Source organism: Crocodylus siamensis, chromosome 3 (assembly GCF_052110815.1).
Source record: "Crocodylus siamensis isolate JL-2025a chromosome 3, ASM5211081v1, whole genome shotgun sequence".
Lineage (NCBI taxonomy): Eukaryota > Metazoa > Chordata > Crocodylia > Crocodylidae > Crocodylus > Crocodylus siamensis.
In genome coordinates this window covers 40,407,543-40,423,491 of record NC_143397.1, presented here as the reverse complement: position 1 = coordinate 40,423,491, position 15,949 = coordinate 40,407,543, and the positions used below count along the sequence as shown (strand labels likewise).

The window sequence follows — 15,949 nt, the reverse complement described above, 5'->3', positions numbered from 1 at the left end:
GCTTAATCTGTAATAGCAGATACCAACCTCTCATTTGCTTTTTAAGAATCCTGTATATGATCATGTCTATATCACTTTAGAAAATAGTGTTAAGATAATGGCAAGATCCTGCTACTGTTTTGCACACAGATGTCACATGACTTCAGAGGGAAATTTTGTTTACTGTTTGACTGCAGAGCTGGGTTCATTTTAATTATTTTTTGTATAAGTAAGCGTAGCCAAATGGATTTCTGTTATGATAAATATATCTCTGGTCTTGTCATTGTTCAGTGTGTGGAACTGCCCTTGACTTCTGCAGGATTTCTGTGCATATACAGTGGCATGATGGGGCCTAAAATAGTCATAACTCTCATTACTGATTACAGGTTTTCTGCAGATTTAAATTCAATATATATGTATTTTCTCTCTCCCTCATTTTGAGTTATACATAGGGTTTGATTAAGGCTTCTTTGCACCTGTCAGAGAGCAGGAAGCTGTTCACAAACCCAGAAACTCTGGGCAGTGACTCTATAGAAAAATCTTCTGGTGACAGGGGGCCACCATAAGGATTTCTATGTTAGTCCTTTTTGATTCCTAGCAAAAGAGAAGTGACAAGGAAAAAGATATATACCTAAACTGTTGTATGTCTAGCTGACCCTTAACTACCTGCATGGTGTTAGTCAGCTGTTGATACTTACTATAAATCAGCTGATATTTGACTTTTTGGGATCAAAGGAACATGAAGATGCTCAAAGAGCCGTTTTAGCTCTTTAGCCTAGCATCTCTAGTCCTCTGCTAGGCCCAGGCAGGTTCTCTGGCACAGAATATGGCCCACTATATTCACATGATGGGTGCATCTACATGTGTCACTACAGTGCTGTTGTTACTGTGTCATCATTTAGTACTTTCTTTTGGAAGCACCAAAAGAAGGTGCAGTAATAGCCCATACTACGCTGTGCCCCCGCCACATGGTTATTTTAGGCACCGTGTTGCCATAGCAATGCATTATAATGAGGGAATGTGTTGCTACAATGACATACCTGTAGCATCATGGTTTTTGCCTGTACATCGCTGTAGTGCATTGCTATGGCCATGTAGTGTCACATGTAGATGTAGCCAGTATTTGGGTTTATCAACAACCAAACAAAATCAGTAATAGTCCTTTGGCTTGAATGAGATTTGGATCAGACCTACAGGTTCCAGTTTCAAAGCTCTGCCTAAAGGTGCTGATAATGGTCTAGTTTAAGAACGGATGCAGAAAGGGTGCAGCACCATGGTTGCTCACCCCTTGGCTATGCCACACGAGCTCTTGGTCCAGGATCTAGCCAGAGCCCTGGCTTTCGCTTCACTCCAGAGCACAGGGGGTGAGTACTGCTGCCACCACTTATCACTGCTTTCTCCTACTTCTGAATTCAGTAAGGAGGAAAAGGATGAACAGCAGCAGCATCCTCCCCTCCCCCAGGCTCTGAAGACCTATGAAAGCAGGGGCTCTGCCCAGACCCTACTTCTGTCAGCTGGAGAGCTCTGAGCTTACTACTCAGGTTGAGCTCCAGCTGGAACCTGTACTGACCAGCAGAGATCCAGGTCTTCTGTTTCCTGTGGGAAAAACAAAGATTTGCTTCTTTAAAGGAAAAAAACCCAGGAAACCACAGGTTTCCTCTTGCAGACTGGCAGAGTTCCAACCTGCAAGGAGCTGCTTGGGACTGGCGGAGTGGGAGAAGGGCAATCAGGCAGGGGTTGCCACGTGCACGTGCATGCACACACATGCATGTGTCTAGCAATATAACCAGGCAGCGTGGTGAAGAACAGCTCCTGCAGCTCCCTGCAGGTAAGTCAGTGCGGGGGGGAAGAGGGGCATAGATGATATGTGTGGGGGGGGGCATGGGTAATGCATCGGGGGACATGGGGGAGCTCAGATTTCTGCGGCCATAGAGGGACGTGGGGAACAGGGTTGCAACCTGATTGACCAGCACCAGGCAGGAGCTCCCTCTGCAGCCTAGTGCAGGAGGGTGGGACAGAGCAGGACAGGGAGGCTCAGTGCTGCCACTTGAGCCACCACCAGGAGCACTACACAACCATGGTTGTCATGGTGAGGTGCTCCTTGCCTGTCCAGCACAATGGCAGGGGGACCACAATGCCATATCACCACCGCTGCCATACCACCTCACTTTGGCCATGGCAGCAGGGCTCCTGGTGGTGGTACAGAGTTGTACCCCATGCTGCTATCAGGTGAGCTGGGCATGCCTCATCTTAGTAGCCATGGCAGCTTAGCACTACCTTCTGCACTAGATCCCACCTGCAAGGCTCTGGAGGCAGCTTCTGCCCTGTGCCAGTCCAGCCAGGCTGCAGCCCCATGCCCTGCTGTAGGCATGGAAATATGGGGGGGAGGGGGAAGGATGTGCCCTCCCAGACACATTACTTATGGCATCATGTATGCCCACACACCCTGTGCCCCAAACATCAACCTCTTGCCCCATACATTGGGAGGCTGGGGCCTGGAGGCATCAGGTCAGGAGTGAGCAGCACTAGCAGGGCAGGGGGCAAGATCGGCGACTGTGGCTAGGGAGTGAGGGGCACCAACAGGGCCAGGGAGCTGTAGGTTGTGAGTGGGGGGCACAAGCAGGACTGGGGGAGATGGGGCCTGTGGACTGGAAATGAGGGGCAATGGCATGGGCAGGGCACCATCATATCCAGGCTGCTTAGTCCCACAAAGCAGCAGAACAGCTGCAGCTGGATCCGTGTCTTGGTGAGCAAAACCAGCAGAGGGAGCTCTGAGTGTCCATGATAAAAAACCCAAATCAAATGCCAAAATATATAGGTATTTAGAATTTATTTTATTATAATGATGGAGGCACTGATATGTTTCCAACTTGCTTTAAAATTGTAAATATACAATGTTTCAATAAAATATTGTGGTCAACTGATACCTATTTATATACCTATGTATCCACCTGTATAGTGGCATTTCATTTTGACCATGTAAAAATGTGGATTTGGGGGGTTTTAATTAGAGCATTTTATATTTTTATCAGCTAATTTTGGATTTTTTAAACAGAGAAAACCAGGATCCCTGCTGACAATGCAGTGAGCTTAGAACTGAAGTGGGAGGGGCACTTGCCCTGTTCCTGAATCCATTACTGGTCTAGCGGGATTCTCAAAGAATCTGTGCAGATTAGCTCCCTAAATCCCATTGATTTCAAGGAGAGTTGGGAGCTGTTAAACACTTTTGAAAATCCTGCAGGGGTTGTATCTGTTACTTTATATTCATTGTTGCAATAGAATATAGCTGAGGAAATGAAAATGGAGATACTGTAAACATTAGGGCCAGGTACAGACATACTTTTACTGGTGTAAATGATCAGGAACCCATATATATAACAGAAGTTCTATACCCATAACAGAACAGAAGTTCAACACACAAAACCAGTCTATGCTTGTAACAGAGCAGAATTTCAGCATATGCAGACTGTTTTAAAAATGGTAGAACCCAGTCTAAGATTTGTCTTCTGTCCATCCCCACCACTGCCCCCCATACCACACTGAAGGGTGAATGTGTGTTTTGCTCACTACTAATCTAAATTATGCCACTTACAGAAAACAGCGTAACTTAGGTTGATTCTGTAACAGGATTTTTAATGTCTGCATCTAGCCTGGAAGTGTATTTTATGCAGGGCATATATCTTAAATTGCCTGCCTAGTCCAGTGAATCATCTGAAATCATTCTATGACATAATAAATATTGATTTTACAGCTATTAGAGGTTTTGTTTGGGGGTTTTTGACCTTTGTGATTTTCAACAATTTAATTTTTTCCAACTAGTAATGAATGAAAATGTATACAGCTATTTATTATGTAGACATGTACTATTATGTAGTTGTGGCTAACAATTTTTTTGTTTGTTTCTATCATAGTATATTAAGAACCATAAAAGAAAAACATTCCCTTCTCTACCTGTGGGACTACAGCAACTTAAAAGCAAGTGATGAATGGCTAAATGTGAAAGCAAAGGCTCCCAAAGCAAAGTAAGTAGCATGACTAGATTCTGTATTTTAAATCAGAAATAACTGCATTGAATACATAAGCAATCAGACAATCATTTATATCCTGAAAATGGAAGGTTGTAGATTAATTAATTGCAATGGAATCACGTACAAAAATAACACTTCCTCCAAAGAACTAGGCTTGTTCAAAGACATCCTTAATGTTTTTATGATAGTATTTCCCACATTTAGTTTTCTGCTCATGGCTAAGTCATCATGAATAAACATACATATATTTAACTAGGAAAAGGACCACACTCTTTCAGTTTAAAAACTGAGACAGAGAAAAACCACTAGCCTGAATACTGATTATTCATGTGAATCATTGGTCAAACAGTGGTAAGAACTTAAAAATAAGAGTTACTATTTCTATTTATAATGTTCAAGTTTGCACGACATTTCTGAAGAGCTTTTTATCATACCCAGTTGCTTGATGGCATTATACATGGTGATGATGACCAAACCAAAGGACAGCCTGTTTTGCTAACACTGATGTGGTAAACATTTTAAAAGTCACTAAGTTTTCACTTCCTTACAACTGTATCCTCCCCTAAACTAAACAGACTTTGGGCAGTTCCCTGTCTCTTTTGCCGTCTAGATCAGGTGCGGCCAACCTGAGGCACAAGTAGCACATACAGCCTCTGTGTGGCACACAGCAGATTGGGAAGGGACAGGCAGCACAACAGCAGATAGGTCAGGAAGCAAAAAACCAAGCAGGAAATCAGGCAGGGGTTACAGAGTAGAAAGCAGAAAGATGAGCAGCAGGTTGGGCATTGAAAAAGGGATTAGAGTGGCATTTGGGGAGAATGTGGTGTACCTGCCAAAAAGGTTGACCCCTCCCCCCCGCCCCCCGGCCTAGACCATTGCATAACTTAAACAGGAGGACGCACAGAAAAACAGAATGAAACACGCAAAGAAGGTCCAGCAGAGATGATTGAGACTCTGAATATTTAAAATGAAAAATACTTTTAGTAGAAAGACTATTATATGCAAAGAATCAAGACTGATCTTACAGAGACTTATACAGAAGCTTCATTTGAAGCAAGCATATAGTCCGAGACAACTCTAGCTGTTTGTGAAAGTAGAGTTAAATACCTGTCTAATTGTTTGCAGGACTGGGGCCATATTTTGTACCAAAAAAAAAAAAAAAGTATTTTTTTATGAAAGTACACTCAGGCCTCTCTTTATGCGAGGGTTGCATTCCCCCCAAACCTCCCATTAGTACGTGTAATTAATAGGGGTACGTACCAGCCTCACTCTACTGCCCCCAAGCCATGACAAATTCAAACAGTAATCGCACAATACCCTCACTGCTGTGCGGAGGGGCCGTGAGCTCCGTGCTGCAACCAGCAGCGCGCGGCGCGGGCGCGAGGCAGCCCGGGGCGGGAAGCAGGGTGGCAGGAAGCGCGGCGCCTCGCCGCGCGGGGGGCGGCCCGACGCGCCCGGGGACAGCGGCGCGGAGGCGGAGAGCCGGGCGCCGCAAGCACAGCGGGCGCGTTGCCACGACAGCGCGGGGCGAGCCCCGTCTCCTCACGGCCCGCTGGCCCCGTGTCCCTGCCCGCGAGCCCTCACGGCCCGGGGGGCAGGGCCCGGTGCGGCAGGGAGCAGCTGCCCTGGGGACGCACCTCCTTCCCGCGGGCAGCGGCGCGGGCCTGCGTGCCTCAAAGCAGCGCTGGACCTCGCAGCCGGCACCTGCCTCACGTAAATCAGATCACCCTCTAGTGAGGGCATTGGAAGATTTTCCAATAAAAAAATATCCGACTCTTTCTCCCTATTCTTTCCCCATCCATTTGCTCACAGAAGGAAGTATCAGTTAAATAGCCCCTGCTTCGCCTTCTTATAATCCGTTACAACCTGATCTGGGTCAGTCAGGGACCTAAGATACCAGAGGTCTCATTCCCTTTTAACCCTTGGATTACCAGGTGATCTAATGCGTGTGAGGGCAGTCCTTACTACAGATGTGGGATAATTGCGTCTGAGGGATGTGTAATGCAATTTTAACATCATTTGCAATGGGTTTGATGTAATGCTGATGCTATACGTAGAATGTTAGTTGTAATGTCTGTAATACATAGGGGCCCATTATGCACACTGTAGATTCACTTATTATTTTTACTTAGCTCCCTCCAGTAGGTTAGGTGTTTGTTAAAGAAATGCATCCTGGTCACTTTATCATGTTTTTGAATTGCTGATTGAACCATTCATTGAATTTCCAACAATAGTTGTATTTTACACCTGACAGGTATGCATGACGAAAGCAGAAATCACAGTCTGTGCAGTGTTATTAGACTTGATACGGAGAAAAAGTCTTTATAGTATTCAGATACGAATGCTGTAAAGACCATTCATCCCCCTGCACACATTTGATTTACTTCAATTGTTATGAGTTGTTATCATCTCTCCTGGGGTTCTGGGCTGCATTTCATTTATCCACTGGTTATTGTTTGTCAACTCAATCCTGCTGATTTCATGCCACTAGCTCTATGTTATGTAAACTGTCACAGATCTGAGACAATTGTTATGATTATGGACAATCTGCTGTTTGACAGTTCTCGTGTTTTGAAGAGTAATAAGTTGTTTTTCATGCTTAGTTCAATAATGGCTCTTCCTTACATGAAGGACCAACCCTCACTGAGATAAAACTCATTGCTACTATACAGATCACAAATTCATGTGAATTTAACGAGAAGATAGGATACAATTCAGACTTAAAGTTTCACTGAAATTCAGAAGCTTACCTGAGCCATACATCTCTAGGTGCTTTGCAGTGATTAGCCCTCGAACAATTCAGTCTCTCATATTATTTTTAAGGTTAAAATGCCAAAAGTACAAGCAGGAAATAGAAAGTTATAAGAGATTAATGCTCTGATAAGCAGTCATTGTTACTGAACTCAAAGAGTTCCTATTCCTTACAGTGAACTGAAAAGTCTTTCTTTGAATGTATTATAGATCCATAATTTCATGGTAATATTTTATAGATCAACTATATTTTTTTTTCTGGGATGAAATTTTATGTGCAAGATTTTAGGCACAGTATGCCTGTTGTTCTGATAGCCATTCACAGAAGTTTAGGGCTGGAAGAGACCTCATGGGATCATCAGGTCCAGTCCCCCTGCTCTGGGCAGGAAAGACTACTGGGGTCAAAAAACCCCAGCAAGGTGTGTGTCCAGTCTCCTTTTGAAGATCTCCAGGGTTAATATTAAATATAGTTTAATTAATATTAACTTCTTTCACTTCAATATGTTTAGTATGATGTATAACACAATATAAATAATACAGAAGCATAGAATAAGATAATGGAAATATAAAAGAGGATATTGGAACAAAGAGAAGTACATTAAGATAGTAGCAGAGACACCATAGCTATATAACAAATTTTCTTTTCCATAGTATACAGAAAACAGTATCTATCTAAGGTACACACATAGCTCTCATGACTGTAGTAAGTTTGTATCTCACAGTCTGTAATGTATTAGAGCTTTTCCCTAGGTATAAGAGATGTGGATTCAGTCTCCTCCCCCACAGACTTTATGTGCAACATTGGACCAGTTATTTAGCCTTTCCATACTATAGATTCATATGTGACTTAAGATAATAGAATCATAGAAGTAGGGTCAGAAGGACCTTATAGATCTTCGAGTCCGACCCCCTGCCAGGGCAGGAGAAAAAACTGGGCTCAGATGATCCCAGCTAGGTAGGCATCAAGCCTCTTCTTAAAGACCCCCAGGGTAGAAGCCAGCACCACTTCCCTTGGAAGTTGGTTCCAGCTCCTAGCCGCCCTAACTGTGAAGTAGTTCTTGTGGATGTCTAATCTAAACCTACTCTCCAATAATTTGTGTCCATTATTCCTTGTCATGCCAGGGGGCGCTAGGGGAAACAGTGTCTCCCCCAAACCCTTCTGGTCCCCCCTAATGAGTTTATAGACAGTCACCAGATCCCCCCTCAGCCTTCTCTTGCGAAGGCTGAACAGGTTTAGGTCCCGCAGTCTTTCACTGTAGGGTCTGCCCTGTTGTCCCCAGATCATGTGGGTGGCCCTCCTTTGGACCCTTTCAATGTTGTCCACATCCCTCCTGAAATGGGGCACACAGAACTGGATGCAGTACTCCAGCTGTGGCCTGACCAGCATTGCATAGAGGGGGAGGATCACCTCCTTGGCTGTACTTGAGATGCACCTGTGGGTGCATGACAAGGTCCAGCTAGGCCTGCCAACCGTGACCTCGCATTGTCGGCCCATGTTCATCTTGGAGTCAATAATGACTCCAAGATCCCTTTCTGCCTCCGTGCTCTCAAGAAGGGAGTTTCCCATTCTATAAGTGTGCTGCTGGTTTCTACTGCCTAAGTGCAGCACCCTGCACGTGTCAGTATTGAAATGCATCCTGTTTATGTTAGCCCACACCTGTAACCTATCCAGATCTTGCTGCAGTCTTTCCCGCCCTACTAGTGTGCTCACCTCACCCCAAATTTTGGTATCATCAGTGAATTTAAACAGGTTGTTTTTTACCCCGTCGCCCAAATCACTGATGAAGAAACTGAACAGCGCAGGTCCGAGGACCAAGCCCTGGGGGACTCCGCTGCCCACTTCCCCCCAGGTTGAATATGACCTGTCCACCACCACCCTCTGAGTACGACCCTTGAGCCAATCTGCAATCCATCTAACTGTTAGAAATATTATTGAAAATGCATTATCAATAGTGTTGTTAGAACAGCACAGCTGTCAGCTCTCCCTGGTGGGAGGGGGAGGTTGGAGGAGAAGCTACTAAGGGCTCTTTGTATTAAGGTATCACTCTCTCTTTGTTCTGCAAATTTACTATCTCTTTGTTACAGTAAAGCATATACTCCTTAGCGTTCTCATGCAGATTAGAGTAAATTGCAATTTTTAATGGTCCTGTCCTTGAGGGCAGAGAAGGTTTGAACTTTTTGTAACCTAAAGTACTTTCTGAGCAGGTGCAATTAGCTAATGCATATAAGCCTATCTGCCCCGCATACTTAAGTAGTTAATTATAATGCACATGCGACAGATGACGTGACGTCATTTCATATATGTTTGTATGAACCGGAAATGAGATGTAAGAGTTCCTGCTTCTGCACACGTGCTCAGGAAAGAGGGGATAAAGCCTGCTGAAAAGTGTTCCCCGGAGGCAGAGGGTGGTCTTTTGTCTTCACTCTGACCCTATTTGCAAACATATACCTTTTGTGTTACTAATGGAGTGTGTCTGTGACTGAGAGTTCTTCGCCTCCCGAGAAACGAACCATAGCAATTTCTGCAACAAATCTGGCGACCCAGATGGGACCTTCTCGTGGACAACCCCGAAATCCAGTGGCAGAGCGCCTCCGGTACCAGGGGGCGTGCGCACCGAGCCGACTTTTTGGGCTCGCCCCTGGAATTTGAGGCGTAAGTCGGGATATTCGGGAAGTTAAAAGGATCCCGTGCAAAATTCTCAGTTTCTGGAGAGGCTAGACACACCTTGGTATTTGGATCGAGATCTCTGGGGTATCTGAGTGAGTATACGAATTCCCTTTGCCCAATTTGGTTGGATCCAGAGCAGGGGGTGTGCATGTTTGCTGGGGAATTTTCGGCTCAGCTCTCATAGTAAACCCTCTGTTACAGGGACTTTTTGGTATTTGGTGTGCCTTGGGCGCACTCTTGTGGGCAAAATGGGTACGGTTAGCTCCCATGTAGAAAACTCTGATACCCCTCTAAAATTCTTATTACGTCATTTTAATAAATTTGCAAAGCCGGCCGATTACGGAGTAAAAATGAAAAAAGGTAATTTAATTAAGTTTTGTCAACTCGAGTGGCCAACATTTGGGGTCCACTGGACCCCAAAAGGATCCTTTGTGCTAAAAGAAGTGATAGCTATCCATGAAATTGTTATGCAGAACGGGTATTGGAATCAGTTTCCTTGTATTGATTGTTGGTTGTGGGTGGTTCAAAATCAGCCACCTTGGATTAAGAATTACTTAGTAAAGTCTCATGTGATGGTTGTTAAGGAAAAGACTCGAGAGGGACCGCCTGTACTCCCTGAGTCTAATGAGGGGGGGGGTTCTGAATTGGTTGAGTATCGGACCCGCGCTCCGGTTGCCCTGTCAGGTAGCGAAGATGAGTCAGACGCCTCCTCGGGATCCAGTCCCTCTGCACCACCGCCCCCTCCCTTAGGGAGACCACCACCGACGTATCAAAGCATACCTAATGATTTAGAGCGTGAGCCTCAGCCAAGTGCCCCACCTGAATCGGGGAATAAGGGTTATTATTTGCGCAAGCCTGTAGAGTCACAGCCGGTGCTGAACTGCCCGATGCGAGAGGTTATTGGGGAAGGAGGCAATGCAGCTTTTGTCTACACCCCATTTAGCACTTCAGATTTATTTAACTGGAAGAATCAGAGCCCCTCTTTTCGTGAAGACCCTGAAAAGATGAGGGACCTGTTTCGATCTATTGGACAGACTCATCGACCCACTTGGGCTGATGTCCAGATGATGCTCCAGACCCTCCTAACCCCGGAGGAGAGGAGATTAGTGCTGGGAACAGCAGAATGTATTGCGGCAGCCAGAGTTGAGTCAGAGGGTGCTGCTGGTCATACTCTGCGTGATACCTGCCCTGTTGAAGAGCTGAGATGGGATAATCATACTGCAGAGGGAAGAGAGCTGAGTGCACGGTATCTGGGAATTATAGTGGAAGCAATGGGAAAGGCAGTGCCTCGGGTTACTAATCTGTCTAAGTTGTATGAAGTGAGACAGGGAAGAGAGGAGGATCCCTCAGCTTTCCTTGGGAGGCTGTATGAGGCGTTTCGCAGGTTTTTGGATCTGGATCCAGAAGCCCCAGATAACCAGCGTATGGTAAATCTTATGTTTATTGGTCAATCTGCTGCTGATATCCGTAAGAAGTTACAGAAAACTGAGGGAGGTGCTGGGAAACCGATTTCAGAGCTGGTGGAAATTGCATATAAAGTGTATGGGAATCGTGAGCAAGTGTAGGAGCGCAAAGAGGATAAAAAGGCTCAGCGACAGATGGCAGCACTAGCAGCTGCTATAACTGGAGGGAACCCTGGAAAGGCTGGGATACAGAAGGGGAAAGGAGAGAGAGTGGGAGCAGACGTTTGTGCTTATTGCAAAGAGAAAGGACACTGGAAGAGGGAATGCCCGAAGTTGAAGGAGAAGAGAGAGAGGGAACCGAGAGGTCACCTCATGCGGGCAGAAGACAAGGGTGAGGACTCAGAATGAAGGGGACGGGGATCTAAGACCACTACCCTTCGGGTTGGAGCCCGAGAAAATCCCATGGTAACCATTAGGGTTGGTGGCAAAAACTTTGAAGCCTTGGTGGATACTGGGGCTACATTTTCAATGATTCCAGAAAAACCCCCCTGTGCAGGAACTAGTGAACAGCATGTACTTGTGGAAGGGATTGAGGGAACGCAATCCCGACTCCCTGTTTGTAAACCACTCCTCACCAAAGTGGGGGACCATTTGCTTGAGCACTCCTTTGTGTATTCTCCAAGTTTCCCGGTTGCACTCCTTGGGCGGGACTTACTCACAAAATTGCAAGCTGAGATCTTTTTCAGAGACGATCAGATGGTGGTCCAGCTACCTGTCAAGCAGAGCTCGAACTATCAGATGGCTCTCCTGGAGGACCGACGCCCTGCAGTAAGTCCAGAAGATCACATGACTGGAGTAGACCCCTCGGTATGGGCTGATGGAACCCCTGCACGAGCTAAGTCCGTCTCCCCGGTAAGGATCGTACTCAAGGATGGGGAGGGGCCCGTTCGGGTAAAGCAGTGCCCACTCAGCCGAGCGGCCAGAGCTGGACTCAAGCCGTTAATAGAGAAATACAAGAGGTGCGGATGGCTAGTGGAAGGGTCCTCACCCTCTAACACCCCCATCCTTGGAGTCCCGAAGGCAGATGGGGTCTCATACAGACTGGTCCAAGACCTACGAGCAGTAAATAAGAAGGTCCTTTCAGACCATCCTGTAGTCCCGAACCCTCACACGATTTTGACACAAGTACCGGGGGAAGCTGAAATATTTTCAGTGCTATATTTGAAAGATGCTTTCTTCTCTATTCCCCTTCACCGAGAGAGTCAAAAATTGTTTGCTTTTGAATGGGAGGATCCAGACACTTTCCATAAAGCCCAACTCATGTGGACAGTTCTCCCACAAGGATTCGTAGCAGCCCCACATATTTTCGGACTTGCCCTTCAGAAGGATTTGGAGGAGTGGAAGGGATCACACCCCGCAGTGACTCTCCTCCAGTATGTAGATGACCTGCTAGTTGCAAGCCCAAACTTGCAGCTCTGCGAGGAAGCCACCAGGTCACTGCTAAACACTCTGGGGGAAAAAGGATATAAAGTCTCTAGAGAGAAAGCCCAAATATGTCAGCCTGAAGTCACATTTTTGGGATACAAGCTCTCAAAAGAAGTCAGAGCCCTGAGTGCAGATCGCATACAGGCAATCCAAGGTCTAACCCCACCTAAGTCACCCAAGGAGCTGCGGGCATTCCTAGGGCTAACTGGGTTCTGTCGATTATGGATACCGGATTATGGTGAGAAGGCTAGACCACTGTATGACTCACTGACTAAGGAGAGTCTCGCTAAATGGAAATGGAATAAAGAAATGCAGCATGCCTTTGATCTGCTGAAGGCAGCATTAATCCAGCCCCCTGCCCTGGCCATCCCAAATAGTAAAAAGCCATATTGACTGTACGTTCATGAGAATCAAGAGGTTGCATCAGGGGTGCTGACACAGCCATCGGGCCCAACCTGGAGACCCGTGGGATATTACTCAAAGGTTCTAGATCCAGTTGCACTCGGGTGGCCAGCCTGTCTTCGGGCTGTGGCAGCCACAGCAGTGGTTGTTGAAGAAGCCCAGAAGATAGTCATGGGTGCGGATATGGAAATACTCACTCCTCATGGAGTTCCCCAGATCCTAGGGACTGAGGGAGGGAAATTTCTTAACCCCTCCAGACAATCACGGTATGAGATATTTTTGCTCTCTAATCCAGGACTTACTTTCAAACATACTACAGCCTTAAACCCTGCAACCTTGCTGCCGGAGCCAGGGAAACCGACGCATGACTGCCTTGAGGTCCTGAATCAAACCACGCAGGTGCGACCTGATCTTGCTGAGGACCCAATTGAGGACCCAGATGTTGAATACTTCGTAGACAGCTCCAGCTCTGTCATCGATGGAAAAAGACGAACAGGGTGTGCAGTGGTAACCTTGGATAAGGTAGTATGGAGGGAGTCATTGCTGAGCTCATGGTCGGCACAGGCCGCGGAACTCACTGCGCTCACCCGAGCATTACAGCTGGGGACAGACCAGCGGGTTAATATATACACTGACTCTCGCTATGCTTTTTCTACAGTCCATGCGCACGGACTATTGTGGAAAGAAAGGGGTTTCATTACGGCCTCTGGGAATAAGATTGCTAATGGCCCCCAGATTATCAAGCTACTAGAGGCACTCCACCAGCCTAAAGAGGTAGCAGTCATTCTTGTACGGGCCCATGGGAAGGCTGCTGAGGAAAAGCATAAGCTTGGAAATGCAAAGGCTGATGCGGCAGCAAAGGAAGCCGCATTTATTGGGGGAGAAGCGGAGGAGGTATCCAGGCAGGCCATGTCCCATGCCATATGGCCATACATCCAGGATTTAGTCCCACAGTATTCCCCTGAAGAAGATAAATTTGCACAGAAAGCTTGTGCAGAAAAAAACTCCCAGGGGTGGTGGATAGTACCAGGAGGGAAAGTCATGATACCCAGGCCATTGCTTCGGGAGGTGCTGCAACAGCTCCATGCAAGAACCCATATGGGACGCTTGGCCATGGGTGATCTAGTGATCCGCCAAGCAGTAGCCCCAGGGCTATATGTAGAAGCTCAGCGCATTGCTACCAAGTGCATCACATGCCAGAAAGTAAACCCTTGAAGGAAACCCCCTGTGCCAATGGGAGGTAGACCCTGGGCAGCATACCCTGGACAGACATGGCAGATTGATTTTGCCGAGCTCCCACGGTCCGGACATCACGGGTTTTTACTTGTCATGGTAGACCAGCTCTCTGGTTGGGTCGAGGCCTGGCCCACCAGGACTGCCACTGCGGCTACAGTAGTGAAGTATTTGTTGCAGGAAATCATTCCACGGTATTCCCTGCCTGAGTCCATTGAGTCGGATCAAGGACAACACTTCGTGGGAAAAGTGGTTCAAGAAGTTGCGCAAACTCTCAAGGTTACTTGGAAACTACACACACCATGGAGACCACAGAGTTCAGGACAAGTGGAACGCATGAATAGGACTTTAAAGACTCTGCTCACCAAAATCTGTATTAAGACACGCCTTAAGTGGCCTCAAGCATTGCCGCTAGCTCTTACTTGCATTCGAAACACTCCCCGACGGGTCCTCAAATTAACCCCATATAAAATTATGTTTGGCAAGCCCCCTCGAGTCTTACCCCCTGGGATGCGAGAAAATGTAACTTTTGAGTTAGGTAATAGTGAGCTTCATATGTATGTTATTGCTTTGCAGTCTGTCTTGTCTTCTCTTCACAGGTATGCAGCCTCCTTTCAGCGCCTGCCTTTAGACGTACCGGTACATGACTTCTCCCCGGGAGACTGGGTCTTGGCGCAGCGGTGGAAAAAGGAACCCTTGACTGAGAGGTGGAGTGGCCCGTTCCAGGTACTTCTAACAACCCACGCCGCTGTAAAGATTGCTGGCCATGACCGTTGGATACACCATACCCGTGTGAAATGACATCCACGAGCATCAGAGGACATCAACTCCCAAGACGAGCTCACTCCGGAAGCTGAGTCGTCTTCGGAACAAGAAGCCAGCAAGTGGAGCTGTGAACCTGCTGGTGATCTCCAAGTGCGCCTGAGACAGCTTAATCAGAGCTCAAAAAATTAGACAAGAAAGTAAAAGGGAAACATTTAGGCTGTGTTTGATCTCATAAAAAGGAAAATATGGTGGAAATTTTAATGTGCCTTGTTGTTATCTGCATAATAAAAGAAGGCCTCGCAGCCGCTGGTCCTTTGAGTCCAGAAGGAGGTTTGGAGTTTCCCGAGATGCCCTATGGTTGGGCCCCTCTGAATGCCACTAATAGAAAAAATAGAGCCTTAAAAGAATACTATTGGATTTGTGGACGACGGGCCTAGACAATACTACCACAAGGGTGGACAGGAACTTACTACATGAGAGTAATTGTACCAGCTTTCTTTTTGTTACCGTCTGAGATTAGAAATAAGCTGGGAGTCTCTTTGTATGATGATTGGAAAAGGGCCAAGAGAAGTATTGATGTAAGTTTGACACAAGGTGGCTCCCAAAAGTGGAAGGAGGATGAGTGGCCTCCTCAAAGGATTATTGAGTATTATGAACCAGCTACATGGGCTAATGATGGAAGTTGGAGGTACCCGACACCAATATATATGCTAAATAGAATCATCAGGTTGCAGGCAGTCTTGGAAATAATTACTAACCAGACTGCCACTGCTCTCGAGTTATTGGCTCGACAGAGTTCTCAGATGAGAGCAGCCATATACCAAAATCGGATGGCCTTAGACTATTTACTTGCAGAGGATGGCGGAGTCTGCGGAAAACTCAACCTTTCTAATTGTTGCCTCCAAATAGACGACAACGAAAAAGCGGTCTTAGAGATTGCCAAAGAGATCAGGAAAATAGCCCATGTACCAATACAAACGTGGGAAACCACATGGAATAAGGACTAGTGGTTTCAATTATTTGGAGAACCCTGGTGGAAAAAAGTAGGATTTGTGCTTTTGTGTGCTCTGACTGGTTTGATTTTTATCCCTTGCCTTATTCCTTGTCTCACTAGATTGATAACCACCACAGTAGAAGGAATGCAGGTTGCAGCAGTCCCTTTGAAAGCACAGACTGTAGCAAAAGTCATGGTCCTCAGAAAAATTCCTCGTAATTATCTTGATTTGCCTAAATGA

At 46.4% G+C, this 15,949-nt stretch overlaps 1 protein-coding gene across 1 annotated transcript in view; it reads left to right on the top strand.

Moving 5' to 3' along the window:
- The first annotated feature begins 3,901 nt into the window (after nt 1-3,901).
- Nucleotides 3,902-15,949, top strand: part of HAPLN1 (hyaluronan and proteoglycan link protein 1) — a 175,320-nt gene continuing 163,272 nt past the window's right edge. Inside the window, exon 1 of the mRNA XM_090038218.1 lies at nt 3,902-4,001. The gene's annotated coding sequence lies outside the window, so the exon portion shown is untranslated. The remainder of the gene's footprint in view (nt 4,002-15,949) is intronic.